At 40.3% G+C, this 20,425-nt stretch overlaps 1 long non-coding RNA gene across 2 annotated transcripts in view; it reads right to left on the bottom strand.

Annotated features, from left to right (window-relative positions):
* The window catches only part of LOC138169464 (uncharacterized), a 100,427-nt gene that overhangs the window by 49,725 nt on the left and 30,277 nt on the right, over window positions 1-20,425 (bottom strand). Inside the window, exons 3-4 of one of the 2 annotated variants that reach the window (XR_011170361.1) lie at window positions 4,749-4,871; window positions 2,500-2,681 (exon numbers count right to left, since the gene is read on the bottom strand). This is a non-coding gene — a long non-coding RNA (uncharacterized lncRNA). Of the gene's footprint in view, window positions 1-2,499; window positions 2,682-4,748; window positions 4,872-20,425 lie in introns of those variants that run through there. The other variant, XR_011170362.1, reaches the window with a different exon arrangement.

Below are 20,425 nucleotides of genomic sequence, written 5' to 3' on the forward strand. Positions count from 1 at the left end.
TGTGACCTTGGGCAAATCACTTAACCTCAATTGCCCTGCTTTCCTCCCTCTAAAAAGCAAAAAGTAACCTGCATCATTAACATTTTCTCCATCACTTTCTTAAATCTAGACAATTAAAAATAAAAACAATAAATTAAACCCTCGTTTATAGCATCTGATTCCCAATGTGTAAATGCTACATTAAAAAATTTAACATTCAGCTCTCCTGAGCAAGAATACAAAAGCCAACGAAACCCGGCCCCTGCCAGAAAACTTCAACTAACAATATAAGGCAATGTCCAACGTTACTTCTCTCTTCCCCACCCTTTACCCACAAACACACATACCACAGTGCCTTGAGTGGAGCTGGTAAGCAGCAGGTATTAAGAAAGGCTTAGTTTGCTGGTATCCGGGAGACCTAACACAACTAACCCAGTGCCAGGCAGAATCTTTTTTTTTTTTTTTTGCTCTTTGGAGGGTAATTGGGGTTAAGTAACTTGCCCAAGGTCACACGGCTAGTTTTTTTTGTGTTAAGTGTCTGAGGCTGGATTGAACTCAGGTCCTCCTGGCTCCAGGGCCAGCGCTCTACTCACTGCACCACCTAGCCGCCCCAAGGCAGAATCTTTTTGTAGCAGAGGCCCAGGCCATGTCTCCAGTGAGCTAATTCATCTGCCTTAGCACAAAGATGATAGGCAGGGATGCATAAGCAGCAAATTAGATTGTTCCTCTTCTCCTTCGTATTAATCCCTCCCAGTCTTAAACCAGACTCCCCAGGGATATGTCTGCCAATAAGTTCTACGTTCAGGGACCAATCTTGGGGGGTTGAGAGGATGATTTGGGTCTTAGGCTAGCAAGGTCCAGGAAGGGAATGGGGGATTGGGATTGCCTCTTACCCTCCTGTCTCTAGTTATACACAGGTGACATAATGCAGATGTTCCCAGGGATAATCCTTGATGAAGTTCATTTAGAGGGCTTCATCCTTCCCATTCTGGACTTTCTCCTTCATGGTAATATAGCACCATAACCCTCCTCCATCTTGGCACCTACTCAACAACAATGAAATCCATACTACAGGGATAATCTTCTATTTGAGCCTGTACATCATAAAACCCCATCTTTGCTGCATTTACCAGACTAAGCTTGATGCCCACAGATTCAAAACAAAGACAATGTAACAGACTAACAAGACAGGAGCAGAGAATTGAGTCAGCTATCAAATGCTACTGGCACCAGAGAGTCACAAAATTTCAGAGCTGGGAAGGACCTCAGCAGCCATTTAGTACAATCCATACCTGGAAAAGTATCTACTTTTACATACTTGCTCAGTGGTCATTCAGTTACTATTTAAAGACCTGTAGTGAAGGTTGATGTCACCATCCAGGCTGGGTGACCCCCAAAATCTTCTCTTCTTCCTAACCTCCTTATTGCTATTGAGGATAACACTATCCTACCAGTCACCAGGCTCATAACTTAGGAATCATCCTTAACTATTCATTCTCTCTTAGCCCATTTATTGCCAAGTCCTTTTGATTCTGCCCTCACAACCTGTCTCCTCTGACACTGCTGTCATCCTGGAGCAAGAGACTTCGAACTTCAATACTATAATAATTTCCTTGTTAATGTCCTTGCCTCAGGTCTCTCCCTACTCCAATCTATCCTCTACTCAGCTGCCACAGTGACTTTCCTAAAATATAGGTGTGATCATGTCACACTGTCATTCATGTGTGCACATGCACACACACACACATACACACACTGGTGGCTCTGTTTCTTCTAGGATCAAATGTAAATTCCTCTCTTTGGCTTTTAAAGCCCTTCATTGTCAACCTAGGCCTAGGCTCTTCTTACTTACCTCTATGTTCACTAGGACCCAGTAACACTGGATTCCTTGTCCTTAATTGCATTAAACATTCCATCTATTCACTATGCCTTTTCACCTACCATCCTGCAGGCCTAGAAATCTCTCCTTCCTCATCCCTGCCTCCTGGCTTCCCACGTTTCCTTAAATTCTCAGATAAAATTCCACCTTCTACAATAAGCATCTTCTTGCTAGAGCATTCTTCCTCTGTATATGTATTTATAGTTTTTCTACATGTGTGTGTACATATACATATATGATAAATATAAACACACATAATTTATATTCTATATATGGTAATTGCAGATAATCTCAGAGGGCAGATATAAATATCTACTTCTCTCATATATGTACACATATATGTATATGTTTCATACCTGTATGTGTATATATACACACATATAGTAATTAAATATGGGGTGCATAGGGTGTTTAGGGAGAACTGGCACCTCTAGTATGAGGACTTGCCCAGCCCTTTTCAGGGATGCTCATCCTCTTTTGCTGTCTATCTGTCACCCAACTCTCACCTGTGGCTCCATGAAGTTGTAGCATGCACAGCAGCCACACTCCATTAAAGCCATCTCAGCAGATGGCTGAAACCAGGCTGGACAGGTCTCAAACCCAACAGTGAATTAGGGGGATGTCTACCCCAAGCATGTGAAGGCTTACCCAGTGTAATGGGCAAATGAGAACAATTTGTTCCAACAGCCATGAAGGTGGCTAAAGTGGGAGCTGTGGAGCCCTTAGAGCTTGGTCAGGCATCAAAGACTCCAAGGTCATCCACTGCATCCTGGACCATTGCCAGTTGTCCTGACTTTTGTCCTGTCACAGGAGTTCAATGACTCTGGAAGACAGAGTGAGACAGACAACTTTGTGAAACTCTGCCTTACTTCAATTCAACTTCAAGTCATTATCCCTGGGATGTCATTGGTCCTCTTTAAAAGGGACAAAGAACAACTACATGTTTGTGTATGTATATATGTGTATGGGTGTGTATATATACATATGTGCATATGTATACATTATATACACACACACATACAAACACAGTCTATATATAGTCATTGGAGGCTATCTTAGCAGGGAGATAATGATACCTATTTTCCTTTCTCCATAGGTAGACAGAGAGACAGAGAAACACACAGACAGATGTGTATGGATGTATGTATATGTATATGTAATATATATCTATATCTTACATGTATTTACTTGTTTGCATGTTGCTTGAGAGCAGACATTGTTTTTGCTTTTTTTTTTGTAACTCTAGTGTTTAGCATACTTAGCATACAGACAGCACTTAATATTTGCCTGTTGGCATTATTGTTGGTGGTGGTAGTGATGGTGGTGGTGGTGGTAGTAGTGGTGTGTGTGTGTGTGTGTGTGCGCGTGTCTTTAATGGATTGTGATTTCCCAGGACACTGCCAGTAAACTCTTAATCTAGCGCTGGGAGGCACTTTGAAATCTGTGGTCCAAGGGGTGCGGCTTCTGTGCAGTATTGTCACCAAAATAGAAACTCTCAGGGAAGGCAGGTACTTCCTTTGGCTCCCTTTCCCTTCTCCACCCTCCCTTTCCTACCACCTCCCCCACCACATATATTACATACACACAGAGCTAGGCTCACTGGAGATGGGGACAAGGGTGAGCCAGCTTTATAGCATAGAGAAAAAGTAACAAAGGCAGGGATGAATATGCAGTATTAGTAATTATACTGTACAGCTTCCAATTTGTATTTCAATATGTCATTTCCATAATAAAACTGCAAAAGCAGGGGTAACTAATGACAGGCACTCAAGTCTGAGAGTTGGGGTGGGGGGAAGGGTCTTTTTTGCTTAATAACAAAACTGCCTTTAGTGAGAATCTCTTTTGAGTCAGATTGGATCTTTATAGGTTGCCTTAGTTTCAGGAGACTGAACCTACTGGCAAAATCCCATCAAAACACTGGAGCTATATAGATTAGGCAGGTTCCCCTGTGGTGAGTTAACTAAGTTATATCAGGCATTTATTGTACAGAGTTATAATGTGGGGGATGTGATTTAAAGTGTCTCCTTGATAGCTTATCGGCAATATATCCAAGTCTAGATAATGAAGAATCACATTGTAACATGAGGGTCCATTGGATTATGAGGACCAGGATCCAGGAATCTCCACCACTTTGACTTCTCCCAAGTGGAGACCCAGGAAATAAGTCTATTCTGGAGATTGAGTACTCATCTAAGTAGCATCTAGATTGTAGGCTAAGCACCAAAGATAATCTTGGGAATTCAACTTTTGGTGGGTCCAGGGGTCTGACTCCGTCTGGGACTCCCAGAAGCCAGCTTAGTAGGCTACAATCTACGCCACATCCATCCATCATTCTTCCCTCACTGCATTCTTTCCTGGTAACAAAAACCAACTATGTTTTCTGATGATTATATCTGAATTTTATTGTTTTTGTTCAGAGGAAGCTGCCAGCACTTGCAGATCAAAGAGTGGGCATAACGGGATCTTCAGAATATAGTGCAGGCAAGTAAGAAGACTTTGTCAAGCATGAAAATACATAATGCTTTGGATTAAATGAATCATCCGGCTAACACAGCAGTTTTCATGTACTTATATAATACCTAGGATCCTAAGATTTAGAGAAAAAGAGATCATCATAGCCAACTCCTTCATCTCACAGATGATGAAAATGAGATCCAGAAAAGAAAAGTAACAATCATGGTCACATAGGTAGTAAGGTCTTAGTCAGAATGAGGACCTGGCTAGGTCCTCTGACATTCTACCATGCTGAAGTTCTAGAGGAGTAAACTTTACTTTTGATTTTTGAAGTTACCAATGTGAAGAGAAAAACAACCTCTATAAATCACACATACGTCTGTGTTAGTAAATAACGTACCTTTTTGGGTATAAACCTGGAACATTTGTGACTTACCTCAAGCAGGCAATACATTGGAATTAATTGTGAACGAATGCTAGTTAGAATTGTGCCCCAAAGAACATTTGGCAAAGATCCAGATACCCAGGGAGGAATAAGAGACGATGTGATTTCCCCTACCTAAAAAAAGAAAAAAAAAATTTTCCTCAATCCCACTACCCACTTAGACTATAGTTTTATCTCTTTCCTTTCACTGCCAAATGCCTTGAATAAGTAGTCTGTAATTGCTGCCTCCATTTTCTCACCATCCTCAGCCATTTGGAATCTGGAATCCGGCTTTCATTGTCATTTTCACTGTTATTGTCTCTTTCACTGAAACCACTCTAACCCCTGACCTTCTAGGATCCAAGTTCTACAGACTTTTCTTAGACTCCCTCATCCTCTCTGCTGTTTAGAGGTGTTGACTCTCCTCTCCTTTGAAATTTTCTTCCCCAGGATTGTACTATCCTGGTTTTTCTCTTGCCTCAGTCTGACCTGTCTCTCATTCCTCTGCAGATTTCTATCTTTAATTGTGAATTGTGGATGCCTCTTTCTCCTTCTATCTTCTCTCTCTCCTCTCTATGTACACAGCCACATATGTCTGTGTATATATATCTATGTATAGATACACACACATCCATGCATACATTTGTATAATGTATATAATATATATCACAGGTAGAATGTAGATACAAGATACATGAATATCATGATTATTTCATCTGTAAAATGGGGGTAATAATACCTGTATTACCTCCTCACAGTTTTTTTTTAATCTTTTCAAACTTTCATTTTTTTTTTAACTTTCATTGCATTTTATTTCAATTAACAAGCATTTTTTTTTTTGCTCCTTCCCACAGCTCTTCCCCATAGAGGGAGGAAAAAAAGAAAAACAAGTAAGCATAATCATAGGAAAAAACTTTCTACATTGATAATGTCTAAAAATATAGATCTCATTCTGCACCTTGAGTCCTTCACCTCTCTGTCAGACAGTAGAAAGTGGGGCAGCTAGGTGTCTTGTTGGATATAGCACTGGCCCTGGAGTCAGGAGGACCTGAGTTCAAATTTGGCCTTAGACACTTACTAGCTCCGTGACCCTGGGCAAGTCACTTAACCTCGATTGCCTCCCCCAAAACTCCCCCTCAAAATACCCAGAAAGTAGAAAGCAAACTTCTTCATGGGTTCTCTAGAATAGTAGTTGGTCACTATATAAGATCAGAGCTCTTAAGTCTTTTCAAATTGCTTGTTTTTACAATAGTGTTGCTATTGTATAAATTGCTCCCCCTGGATGTGCTCACTTTACTCTGCATCAAGTTTATATAAGCCTTCCCAGGTTTCTCTGAAATCATCTTTTTTATCATTTCTTACAACACAATAGTATTCCATTGCATTCCTATACCATAATTTGCTTAGATTTGCTCTAACTGATGGGCACCCCATTAGTTTTCCAGTTCTTTGTCACTACAAAAACAAAACAAAATGAAATTGCTATTAAAGTTTTTGTACATAGAGTCATTTTTCCCCTTCTCTTGATCTCTTTGCAACATAAACCTAGGAGTGATATCACTGGGTCAAAGGGTATGAAAAATCATTTCGGGGGCTTAGTTCCAAATTGTTTTCCATGTCTGGACAAATTCATAGCTCCAATATGTATTAATGTGCCAGTTATCCCAAAGTTCATCCAGTAATTGTCATTTTCCTTTTTTGTCACCTTTGGTCACCAATCCAATGGACTTGGAATCCAGAAGACTCATCTTCCTGAGTTCAAATATGGCCTCAGAAATTTACTAGCTATTTATTTGACCCTGGGCAAATCACTTAACCTCCTTAGTACCTCATCTGTAAAATGAGCTGGAGAAGAAAATGGCAAACCATTCTAGTATCGTTGCCAAGAAAACCCCAAATGGAGTCACAGAGTCAGACATGACTGAAACAACCCAACAGCAACAACAAGGTGCCTTTCTATAACATCCCCTTTGCCCCTAGTTCTGCCTTCTGGGATCAAGCAAAATCTATCTAAGCCCTCTTTCACATGCCAACCATTAATATATCTGAAGACAGCCATAATGTTCCCACATCTTTTCATCTCCAGGTTAAATATCCCCGATTTCTTTCAATGATCCTACTCTTTCAATCATGGCAATAGATATGGCCTCATAACAGACTGCCAAAAAATGACTTCTCTGTGCTTTCTCACACATGTTTCATCTATGGTGTCTGTCCCCCATGCCTGGAAGACTGCCCCTCTTTACCTCTACCCCTTAGATTTCCTAGTTTTCTTAAGATCTACTTCAGCAAGAAGCTTGTCTATATCCCTGAAGCACCTATTTTCTTCCCTTCTAAGGTTAGTTCTCATCTACTTTGGATGTAGTTTATGTGTACCTGCTTCTATAGAGTGCAAGGTCTTTGAGGCCAGGGATTATTTGTGCTTTTATTTATATGCCTCTTGTTTAGCACAGTATCTAGGACACAGAAAATGATTAATAAAAGTTTGTTTATTGATTTAAGTAGAATAACCTACTATGATCACTTTGATGGTATGATCAAGTATACCAGCTGGAAAAATATCAAACAACCATTTTGATCAAAGAGTTGGTCATGGAAGATGGAACTAGCTTTAGCATTGAACTGTTGGTCTTCAGAAATAGAATATAGTAATATAGCCATTAATTTCTAGAAGTTCAGTGACCTTCCCCCCAAGTGTCATTCAGTCAGTAACTTGCCATTACAGTAAGTTGCCCAGACTGCTGGGCAGAGGATTCTAACCCTAGGAGACTGTCAAAGGCTGAAAAGAGAAGCAACTGCATTTAAATCACAGTCTTTTAAAGAAATACTCAGTCAAAAAGCAGTAATTACCCTCCACAGCCCTATCTAGAGCTAGTTTTCACCTGCTGAAGTTCCCCAAACCAAACCCAATATTAACAACGGTTTGTGTTTATATCTTATTATAATATTTACTCACACCTTTGTGAAGGAGTAGGTGTACCCTGAAAGTAATTACTTCTTTTCTCTCTTTTTACTATTTCACTTGGTAATCTTATCTGCTCCCAGGGATTCAGTGATCATTTTTATGCTGATTCTCAAATCTATCCATCCTGCCCTAACCTCTCTGTTGACCTCCAGTCTCGAATTTCCAACTGCCATCTCAAACTGAGTGTCCTATAGACGTCTTAAATTCAACATGTCCAAAATGGAACTCATCATCTTTTCCCCCAAACCCTCCTCCTTTGCAAACTTTCCTCTTATTGTCAAGGTCACCACCATCCTCTCAGTTCCCCATCATCTCAGATCCCCATACTCGCAATCTAAATACCATCCTTGACTTCTCTCACCCTTCATATCCAATCCATTTCCAAGGCCTGTTGACTTTATCCTTGTAACATCTCCTCCTCCCACCCTTTCCTCTGATACTGCCACCACCATGGTGCCAAGTCTCATTTCTTCACGCCTACATCATTCCAATAGTCTGCTGTTTGGTCTGCTTGCCACAAGTTTCTCTCCATTCTAGTCCCCAGATGGATCGTTCCAAAGTCAGAGGCACAAGTTGAACCCAGGCCTTCCTGACTTTGAAATCTTCTCTCTATCCACTACACCAGACAGAGTCCCTAAGATACTCCCTAAAGGGGAAAGGACCTGCATGGGAAGGAAGCATATATTTCCCCCAACAGTAAACTCCAGTTTGCATTTAAACTACATTTAAATCTATTGCCACTAGAATTAAATATAAATCTTTGTTTTTTAAAGCCCTTCATAACTTGACCCCAAGCTATCTTTCCAGCACCACTATAGCTTACCACCTCTTCTACATTTAATTAAATAAGCTTTCTTTCTGTTGCTCCCACATCTCCCATCTTTGTGCCTTTGTACTGGCTGTCCCTTATGCATAAGGCTGTCCCTTATCCTTCTTTCTGCCTCATAGAAGACCTTCATTTAAGATACAACTCAAGCAACATATTCTCCATGAAGCTTTTCCTGATCCTTCAACTCCTGCTGCCCTTTCTCCCTATTTTGTATTTATTTGTATCAATCTTTAAGTATGTATATGTATACTCATCTCCTTGATAGAATGTAGACTCAGAGTAGGGATGATTTCATTCTTTGTACTTACGTCCCTAACAACTCCCACAGAGGCAAGCAGTAGGTACTTAATGACTTATTGATTGAATGAATGAATTTCTGAGCCCTGAGGGGAGAAAGCACACCTCTGAATGCAAACCCCTAATGGCCCTGTCACTTTGATATCCTTCTCCAATTACAGGCTGTCCCATTCTAGGGATCAGTGGCAATGACAGACTGCATTGAACTCAAGGTCAGGGGTCTTTGACTCTGGTCCATCTCACACCACCCCATGCAGTCCTACTTCTCTCAACCACCAGAGTGGATCTGCAGGTAATAGCTCTGCTTGCAAGCATTCATTTTTTACAGATTAGGAAACTAAAATATGTAAGTGATTTGTCCAAAGTCACTCAACTGGTCAATGAAGAGATGAGAAGGGGGGTGATCCACATTCCAAAGCGAATAGCACATATTCACTACCCAAGAAGTTAAAGTAAAAGTAGTTGACCCTGCCTAGTTTGTCAGTTGAGATACCCATAGATCTCATGTAATGTGAAGCCCTAGAGCAGCAGTGACAAAGAGAAACAGGGAACCTATTGACTTAGAAATAAGCATCTTATGGAATTTGAACTGGCATCTTCTCACTCCAAGCCCAATGCATTTCTCACTATGCCACAGTTTTACTTGAATCGTTGGTACTTCAAGCATTTCTGTGGTGCTCAAAGGCTGAGTTCCTCCTCTCCTCCACTGTATACTCCAGGAGAAACGGGTTCTAGCAAAGACTTTTTCTTGCTTCGCCTGAAGATAGTCATTAATGACTTAGAGAAAGAGAGAAGGGACCCCTGAAATGCAGATAAGCAGAAGTATCAGTGATTTCCTTTAGGCTACTGTCCTGAGAAACTACAAAGAGAAGATATTGGCAAATCAAAGGAGGAAGAAATTGCTTTTCTCCCTTGGGAAAAGAGGGTTTGTTCTGATAACAATAACAAACAAATAACAAAAAAAGCCCACACTGGTCCTGACATAATGACTAATTAGAAAGTAAATCAGGGAGAGGTGGAAGGTTGTCTACAAGGTCGTGTGGAGCTCTTCAAGTGCCCTAATCACTGTTTTTTTATGGTTGTGACCAATAGGCCAATGAAAGACAAATAGCAGAGGGGCCTGGATGCCATGCTCCTGGTATCCTTTCAAGATAGAATAATAGATTTAATGTTGGGGGGCAGCTAGGTGGTGCAGTGAATATAGCAGAGGCCCTGGAGTCAGGAGGATCTGAGTTCAAATGTGACCTCAGACACTTGATACTTACTAGCTGTGCGACCTTAACCCCAATTGCCCTGCCTTCCCCTCTCCAAAAAAGACAAAAAAAAATATTTTTTTTAATGTAAAAAGCATGATGTAGATTTAATGTGGGAAGGACCTTCTGGGTTATCCAGGTCAATCTATTCACTTTCTAGACAAGAAAAACTGAGGACTTTCAGAGAGGTTAAGTACTTTGCCCAGAAGTTCATAGGCAGACGCAGTGACAGATCATTTGAACTCAGGTCCTCTGACTCCAAATCTATCCTTTTTTCCATCGTATCATATTGCCTTCCATTTTAGGCTGGACTAGGGAAGTCCATGGACTAGAATAAGCAGAAAGCAGTCTTTCTCCAAATTGTATGGCAACATTGCTGGATTTGGAGTCAGAAGCCCTTGGTTCAAATTCTAACTCTGCTATTTGCTACCTGTTTGAAACTGGCAAGTCACTTAACCCCTTTGAGCATCAGTGTCCTCATCTGTAAATCCCCAAAGGATCCTTTTCTTTTTTTAAATATCATCCAATGAACCTTATAAAGTCACTCAATTGGTCAATGAAGAGATGAGAAGTGGGGTGATCCACATTCCAAAGTGAGTAGTACATATTCACTACCCAAGAAGTTAGAGTAGTTGACCCTGCCCAGTTTGTCAGTTGAGATACATATAGATCTCATTTAATGTGGAGCCCTAGAGCAGCAGTGACAAACTGAAAGAGAAACAGGAACCCTATTGACTTAGAAAACCTTATGTGAATATTAGCTATATTTTGTTGTATTTTTATTTGTTTTGTTAAATATTTCCCAATTACATTTTAATCTGGTTCAGGTGCACTCAAGAATGTTGAGAGACACAAGATGCCCTGCCATATGTTTGACACCTCTGCCCTAAAGTATAAGGAAAATGGCCCTGTATTTACACCTCTTTTTGTGGTAGCAAAGAATTGGAAACTGAGGGGATGCCCGTTAATTGGGGAATGGCTGAACAAGTAATGATATATGATTGTGATGGAATACTATTGTGCTCTAAGAAATGACAAGCAGGATGCTTTCAGAAAAACCTGGAAAGCCTTATATGAATTGATGCAAAGTGAAGTGAGCAGAACCAGGAGAACACTGTACACAGTAACAGCAATACTGATAATCAACTGTGAATAACTTAGCTATTCTCAGAAATACAATGATCCAAGACAATTCCAAAGAACTTATGATGAAAAAATTCTATTCACCTCCAGAGAAAGAACTGCTTTATTTTTTAAACTTTATTTTCTTTTTTGTTTTTTTTGTCTGTGTTTTCTTTCACAACATGACTAATATAAAAATATGTATTGCGTAAGTGTATCTGTATAATTTACATCAAATTTCTTGCCTTCTCAAGAAGGGGAAAGGAGAGGGAGAAAGAGGATTTGGAACTTGAAATTTTAAAAAACAAATGTTAAAAATTGTTTAACATGTAATTGGAAATATATGTATATATATATTCAGATTTTTAAAATGGCCCTGTACTGTTAGTCTAGAAATCTGCATTCTAATTATCATTGTGTGACTTTGGGCAAGTTTCTTCCTACACTTGAAACTTGCATATCCTCATTTGTAAAATAGTAATAATAACAATAATAGCATGCATATAGCACTTCTAGGTATGTAAAGTAATTTATAGATATTATCTCATTTTACCCTCAGAAAATCCATAGGATATAGGTTATTATTATACCCATTTTACAGATAAGGTAACTGAGACAGACAGGTGAGTGACTTACTCAAGGTCATACAGCTAATAAGTGTCTGAGAATGGAGGCTTTGAACTCAGGTCTTCATGACTCCAGGTTTAGTGCTTAAACCATCAGGCCACCTAGCTTCCCTTCAAAAAGGGGATGGAAGAGGGAGGATTGGATTCAGTGATTTCTAAGGTCTCTTGTTTCTTTAACATTTTACAATTTCATATTAGTGGTATTTATACAATGGTAATTCAAACATGCTTTACACATAGTAACATAGTAGATACTTAATTAATGGTTCTTTTTGTTTGGAATTATGTGTCCCTATTCTCTTTGGCTGGAGGTTGTAGTAGCTACTCAATGGTCTGATTACAATGTTTACTATCCTGGAAGTCATTTCCAGAAAGGTTTGGGTTGCCCCTCCTTGTGCAGGGTGGTTCTCCCCTTCTCCCAACCTCCCAACTCCCTCCTCATCCCTCCCCCCACCCTCACCATGAGGCCAGACAAAGCAGACATTCAACCACTCTTAGTCATACTACAGCTTGGAACTCCTAAACTCAAGCAATCCACTAGCTCAAGCCTCCTCCACTAGCAGGGATTTTAAGTGAATTGAACCACACCTAACCTTAATATTTGTTGAATTGGACTGGGTAGAATTTGAGCTCAGAGATGGCCCTATAGCTGGACCTGAAAACTTTGAACCTTATTGGCTCAATATAAATGTGAATTGTTATTAGTCTTAGTAAGTGAGGAGAACTAGATGTTGTATAGAAGGAACTACAACCATATAAAATTTCCCCTTTTAAAATACAAACACCTCTTGGCTAGGGCAACACCTTACCACTGCTTGAGTAGTCTCCCTAAAAGATTGTTATGGTGATATCACTCCAAAACCTTCAATGGCTCCTCATTGCCTACCAATAATAATACCTACCAAATGTAATTTAAATTCCTGAGTAAACATTCATGATCCATGGGGTGGCTAGGAGGCCTAGCCTAAAAAAAATTAAAAATTAAAAAAAAAAAACAAACATTCATGATCCTCCTCAATCTCACTCCTTCTCAGCTTCATTGCTTACATTCACAGTACTTTCTAAATAAATCAAACTACTCCTTATCTCCCATTCACATCCTGCCTTTCCCCACCCCTGAGTCTTTACTGACATCCTCTCCTGGGTTTGGAATAGATTCTTCCACTCCTCCCCCATCTCCTTGAAAGCCCTCCCTCTTTTGAAAGTTCAACTCAGATATTACCCCTTCCCTGATATCTTCTCTGCACCCCATACCCAACCAGGTGAAAAAAAAAGGGGTTTCTCCTTCCTCAAATTACTCATAGCTCTTTTCCTAAATCTCATTTACCTGCTACATTCTACCTTGTTTCATAATTAATTTTTTATTGTTTTTTGGGGGGGTTGTTTGTTTTGTTTTTGGAGGGGGGGAGGTAGGGCAATTGGAATTAAGTGACTTGCCCAAGGTCACACAGCTAGTAAGTGTTAGGTATGAGGTCACATTTGAACTCAGGTCCTCCTGACTCCAGGGTCAGTGCTCTATTCACTGCGCCATCTAGCTGCCCCTTTATAATTATTTTTACACCCATCCCATTAGACAACAATCTTTTTGAGGGAAGGAACTAAATAATTTTTTTCTTTCTTTTTTCCCCTAACATAAGGATTTGCACAAAGTAGATGTTAAATCAATGTTTGATGAATTCAATTTAATTCACTAATAATAGTATAATAATAATAATTCAATAATTCACTAATAATAGGAGAGATTAGTTGGAAGACAGTCGAAAGTAAGGATGGGACATAAAATAGGTAGGGGAAAAGAAGTCAGGAAAGGGGAGAGGCAGATGAAAATGTGAAGAAACAAAAGGTAAATTTTGCCTATTTCTTGCCTTCCTTTCCCTTCCATTTCCCTAATCACTCATCATTTTCCACATTCCAAACCCAGAATACTGTCATCCTCTACCTTCTCTTCTCCTGCTACCTTGCTGCTAAATATTGCTGGAAAGAGTCATATAACAATGCTAAGTGGATCCACAACAAATGTATGTTCTCCATTCTCACCTGGGCCATCACTGCTGCACACAAATCCCTTTTCTCAATTCTGATTCATCATAATGCTCTCTATAGCATTACCCAAAACAAACTTTCTCTTCAGTTTTCCAGCTAGCAACCTCACCACCTCCCTTATCCTCTCAGCAAAGGTCTTCATTTCAAACTTCATAAAAAAATTGGAAACCCTTCCCTGTAAGTTCTCTCCTCCCAATTCTACACTTCTAATCATCTTATCACCCTCTATTCTCTCTTTTGTTCCATCTCAGAAAATGAAGGTGCTTTTTCCCAATGCCAGCTCCTCTACCTGTATCTTAATCTCATCTCCTCCAGTTTCCTTTGGCAATTTGCCCCTATCATAATCCTGTCTCCCTCCCTAATTTTCAACTTATCATTATCCACTGACTCCTTCCTTGCTGCCTACAAATATAACTAAATCTCACCCATTCTTTAAAACAAAACAAAACAAAACAAAAACCCCTTCCATCTCCTCATGCTATCCTCTTATATTTCTCCTCTCTACAGGAGAACCTCTTAACAACTAGAGATAGCTTGTCTACACTCGTTGCCCCTGCTTCCTCATTTTCCCCTTCCCAGCAGCCCTTTGCAATTTGGGCTTCTGTCTCAAGTGAAACTGCTCCTTCCATTCCTTCCAAAGTGAGCAATGAGCTCTTTATTGCTACATACAATGGCCCTTTCTCAGTCCTGATTCTTCTTGGCCTCTCTGCAGCATTTGACACTGCTGAACATGCCCTTCTGGATTCTCTCCTCTTCCCAGGTTTTCATGACATTCCTTTGCTATGGTTCTTTTCCTACCTGTTGACCTGATTCTCCTCAGTCTTCTTTGCATGGTAATCATCTACATCCCTCACTCAGGCTTGGGTGCACCCAAAGGCTCTGTCTTGGGCCCCTTCTTCTTGCTCTGCACTCTCAGTTAATTTCATCAGCTGTCATGGATTCAACTGTGGAGATAACTCCCAGACCTATTATGTTCAGCCCTTATCTTTTGATCTCCCTGTCTCAAACATCTCCACCTAAATCATCTACAGGCATGGAAAATTCAGTCTGTCCAAAACAGAACTCATTGTTTTCCCTAAACCCAACCCTCATCCTACATTCCCTGTGTCTGTTTGGGATGCCCACCATCTGTCTGGTCACTCAGGTGGGCAAATACAGAGTCAATACAGTTCTTCACTCTTCCTCATGCCCTATCTTTAATCAGTTACCAAATCTTAATGATTCTCCCTTGTCAGAGCTTCACACATCTGTCCCTTTCTCTTTACTCACACTTCAACTACACTGAAATAACTTCCCTACAGTCTCTGCCTTCTCCAGTCCATCCTCTGCACAGCTGCCACCTCAATATTTCTAAAGCACAGGTCTGATGCTGTCACCTCCCAAATCCAGAAGCACCAGTGAATCTTCATTTAATTTGGGGATAAAATACAAACTTCTCTGTTTAGCAGTCTGGCTCCAAGCTATCTTTCCAGGCTGATCGCACATTACTCCTCATATTGCACTCTATATACCAACCAAACTGGAATACTTGCTGTCCCCCATATACAATATTCCATGTCCCATTTCCTTGTCTTTGCCCAGGTTTACACTGCCTACTATGTTTCTCTCTTTTCGCTTCCACCTTTGGGAACCCCCCAGGTCCTTAACTTAAGGCTCATTTCAAACATCACCTTCTTCAAGAGACCTTTTCTGATTTCCCCTAATTGTTAGTGTCTCATTCACATCTTTATTTTGTATGTATCTTTTATTTACTTATCTATAAATGTGTTGTATCCATCCTAGAGAATGTAAGTTCCTTGAGGCTCAGCATTGTTTCACTTTTGTATTTATATCTCCATGCCTTAGCACAGGGCCTGGTCCATAGTATGAGTTTAATAAATGTATATGTACATAGAGATATGCTGAATCCAGTTTAGGGGTAGACTCACCATCAGTTCCCCTGGATCTATGTCCCCCAAGCCTTTGCAGTGTCAGTGCAGAGAAGCTGTGAAATAGTCACCAAGATTCTCATTGCTGTTAACAGGCCTAATGGGAAGAAAGGAGCTGGAACTGAAAAAATGTGTGAATAATACCCAGAAAAGAAAACTCACACCCATATTCAGGATTGATCCTTTCTTAGAATTCTCAGGAAGAGGTATGGGGAGGGGGGAGAAAAACCTGATGGTATTTTAATATTATTGCAGAATTTAACATACATCATTAACACTGAATGATCAAACTCCTATCCCTGTAAGTTGTTTTAGCCCCATTTTACAAAAGAGAAAATCAGGGCCTACATTATCCAGGTCTGAGACTCATTCGGCTTTGCTGTCCAAATCACAAGCCTAACTAACATGAAAACATCCAAAAATGTTCAACTCTTCATAAGTTAAAGGGTGAGATTTTTCACCAAGATGGTGAAAAAAACTGTCGGGAGAGACACCATTGGAACAGTTAAAGCAGAAGTTAAATTTTCATCAACCCAACAATTATTTGGTTTGTTTGATCAACTAGTTTGACTACAGATTTCCCTAAAATGATTGATTTTTTTCTCCTATTGTAGTGCTTGGTATTTGGGGCTGGTGTAGATGGAACCTCAATTGTGTTTCTGTGGAAGGATGAATATTGACCTGGGTGATGGAATATTTGGAGAACTTCCCATTAAAAAAAAATGAAAAAACTGGGAATAAGGGGTAGCGTTTAACCTGGAAAAGAGAAGACTTGAGGGGGGCACATGATCACTTTCTTCATGTATTTCAAAGTCTATCATTTGGAGGAGAGAATAGATTGATTGTATGAAGCCCTAAGAGAGAGAACCAGCAGCAATGGAGAAAAGGTGCCAAGAGGAAAATTTAGATTTGACCTTAGGCAAGATTTCCTAATAGTTAGAGCTGTCCCAAAGCTGAATGGAGGTAGTGGATTTCCCTTCAGGTAGAGGCTGGATGGCCACTTGAGGATCTCACAGAAGGGATTCTTGGTCGAGTACAAATTGAAACAGACAATCTCTGAGGCAGCAGAATATCTCTGGTGTAGTAGACAGAATGCTAGGCCTGAAGTTAGAAATATCTAAATTCAAATCCAGCCTCCAACACTTAGTAACTATGTGACCCTATTCAAGTCACTTAATTTAAGCCACTTAACTGCCTCGGTTGTCTAAATTACAAAATGGAAATAAAAACAGCAATTACCTGCAAGGGTTATGAGGACCAACTGATTTGTGAAGGGTTAAGCACAGTATTTGGCACATAGTAGGCACTTTTGGGGGGAAGGCAATTGGGGTCAAGTGACTTGCTCAGGGTCACACAGCTGAGTAAGTGTCTGAGGCCACATTTGAACTTAGGTCCTCATGACTCCAGGGCCAGTGCTCTATCACATCACCTAGCTGCCCTGCACAGTAGGCACTTTAAAAATGCTTATTTTCTAACTCTGAAAGTCTGTGACTTTATGGCTTTTCAGCGCAGGAAAATTCAATCCAGCCTACTCTCCTAAACTGAATTTGAAGCAAATCCATAAATATTACTCATGTAGTAGAAGTTTCCTCACAGCTGGAATCTTTGTAACTATGCTTGCTAGAGACTTCCTGAGGATTTTCAAAAGGATGTGATAACAATTTGGAGTAGAACTTCATCTCAAAACAGTCATTCTTACATTTTGTGCTCACACAAATGAATATTCTCTAGGAGAAGGAATCTGATCCATGATTTCACGGGTATAGGAAACTCATGAGTAAGTAAAATCCCTCTACCAATGCAGATTGGCACCTTCAGTGCAACTTGTAGTCTCGGAAAGTTGCCTGTGGCATTGAGAGAATAGGTGGCAAAGTGGATACAGCATCAGGTCTAGAATCTATAAGACTTTGAGTTCAAATCTGACCTAAGATACTTACTAGCTGTGTGACCCTAAGTAAGTCACTTAACCCTGGCTGCCTCAGTTTCCTCATCTGTAAAATGAGATGGAGAAAGAAATGGCAAACCACTTATCTTTGCCCAAAAAACCCCCACCAAAACTCCAAATAGGCTCACAAAGAGTTGAACAACCCAACAACTCAACAACAACCACAACAACCCAGGGTCAGACAGCCAGTATGTCTCAGAGGTAGGATTTGAATCAGATGTCCCTGACCCTCTGGGGTCAGGACCTATGGACTATACCAGGCTGTCCCTATTGGCTAATTACTTCCAAAATACAGGCAACAGAAATTCCTTGGAATCCCTACATATAGAAAAACTCACAGAATAATATGCAGAGGCACTGTCTCTTCAGATCTGTGATCAAGGGATTTGAGGAAGTCCAAAGAGGAAATGTGTCTTGGTGTCACCATCATCTTTAATAGCAACATAATTAAACATGGACCAAATGTTGTAGGGCTTCCAACAGATTTTTTTCCAGCAGAATATTATTCCCATTGTATTTGGTGGGGGGCAGGGAAGATATGGGGTGGTAGCTGATGTAGACAGATGGCCAATGCAATTATTACTAGAAAAACAGGTTTGTCCTTCAAAAATGACAACAGCAGTGGACTCTTAACGGCAGGTGAAATTTGAAAAAGGATTAGAAAAGGATTATCTCTAAAAGAAAAAGAACAGGTGCATCAGGGGTGATCCATTGAGGAAAAAGAAATCTTTGACAGATTTTACCGGTGCCCTGAAAATAGTCCCTATAAATCCTGGTCAGAATCTCTTGGTGGTGGTAAATATTGGGGGTATTTTCAGGTCACCCAGGAGACTGAAGAAACTTCCCTACACACACACACACACACACACATACACACACACACACCTCTTTTCTTTCAAAGAAAAATAAAATGTCACCCATAAAAGAGATACTGACAGACTAGAAAGGCCTATCTCTACCACTGGTGCTGGTTTAACCAGCTGGAGAGAAAGCTGGTGAACTGAACAAACCCCTTTCCTCCTGCCAGGGGCCAGGGCCCTGCTCTTCTGCCCCCAAATCCCCTAGATGGGAAAGGAAAGATTAGAATAATTTTGCCAGAGCCAGACTAACTACAGCAATAATGATAATATAATATAATTATGCAGCCCTTTACCTTTTTTACAGGCCTTTATACTCTTCTCTACCCAGCTATGAAGGATTTATGGTTCAGCTTTAACAAGAGTTGCACAGAGTGAGAAGGCGTGGCAAGGGGTTGCTTGTAATCAGCCTCCTCCAGGGAGATTAAATCATTAATTTCTTAAAATATCAAAGTAAAGTGAGTCACATACTCATTGTAACTTGGGATTATTATATCTTCTTTACTTTGTAACCCAGTGCCTAGTACATAGCAGATACTTAATAAATACTTGTTGATTAATTGAATGGTGGATCTCTCAAACAACTTTAAGTATAATCACAGGATCATAGATTTATTTGATAAATTTTATTTATTTATTTATAGCCAGAATGATTATATCTTATTTATTTACTTAGAGCTAGAAGGGACCTTGGAAATCTAGTCATAGGACCATTGGATCATGGGCTGTAGAGTGGGAAAGGCCTATAGATAGAGGTCCTGGAGTCCAGGCCCCTAATTTTACAAAATAAGGAAACTGAGGCCCAGAAAAGTTAAATAACTTGCTCAAGATCACACAGGTTGTAAGCATCAAGGCTAGGAATCAAATTCAGATTCCAAATCTCTGTGAATCATGATCCCCATAAGGCTAGGAGAGCAGGGTCAGGGAGGTGGCATAATTTGCCCAAGATCTTACAGCTAATGCATGGAATAGGGCCTAAATTCTGGCACTGTGTGGAGGTCTTTCCCAGAGCTCTCTCAGGTCTGGTTCTCTGATCAATGGTAGATCTATCTCAGATAGATCTTTGGTCTAGATTCAACGAGTATTTTCCTTAGCTCTTTCTGCTCTTCATACAGGGAAGCAGTTTTCAGAAATAAGCTAATTGACTCAAATCAGAGTGGATTGGGGGGACAGTTATCCTGGTGATTAGGGTTAAAGTACATGGCTCTCTCTTCTTCCCCCTCCCCCCATCTACTTCCACTCTGAATTGTTGTGGAGAGTGAAAAGAGATCATTTGTTGGGGAAGAATCCTATGCTACCAACCTAGCTAGAAGGCCCGGAAGGATGCAGGGTGATCCCCATTCTCCTCTTGGGGGAACCTGGAATAGAAATGAGATTCTGTCCAGTAGTGAATCCAGTTGGCAGCTCTGAAAGTCATAACTGATCACCACACACATGGACCAATACATAATACTATTCCCTTAGGGTTCAAGTGTCCTCATAATCTAGGGATGAGAAAGTAGGGAGTCCTCAGGGCAGGGCTTCTGACTTTGAAAGAAGTGCCTTCTGTCTCTGTGCCTTACTGATTAACTCAAAAGTGAGTTATTAACCTTCTTCTCAACTTCCACTCTCTAGTTAAAAGGGGGATGACTGTAAAAAGAGTTATAATGCACTGAGTTTCCGTGGCCACTTGTGGGGACATGGATTCATGTCTGAACAGCTTGTCACTTTGGGATAACATAGCAAATTCTGAGTGGTTCTTTGGTCCCTAACCCATGTCAGCTGATGTCAGGGAAGTGATGCTGTGTCAAAGCTGCATCAATCAATATTGATCACTAAGCCAGG

This window comes from Petaurus breviceps, unplaced genomic scaffold (assembly GCF_028583685.1).
Source record: "Petaurus breviceps papuanus isolate PSGF00001 unplaced genomic scaffold, PetGlider_PUasm1.0 37, whole genome shotgun sequence".
Taxonomy (NCBI): Eukaryota; Metazoa; Chordata; class Mammalia; order Diprotodontia; family Petauridae; genus Petaurus; species Petaurus breviceps.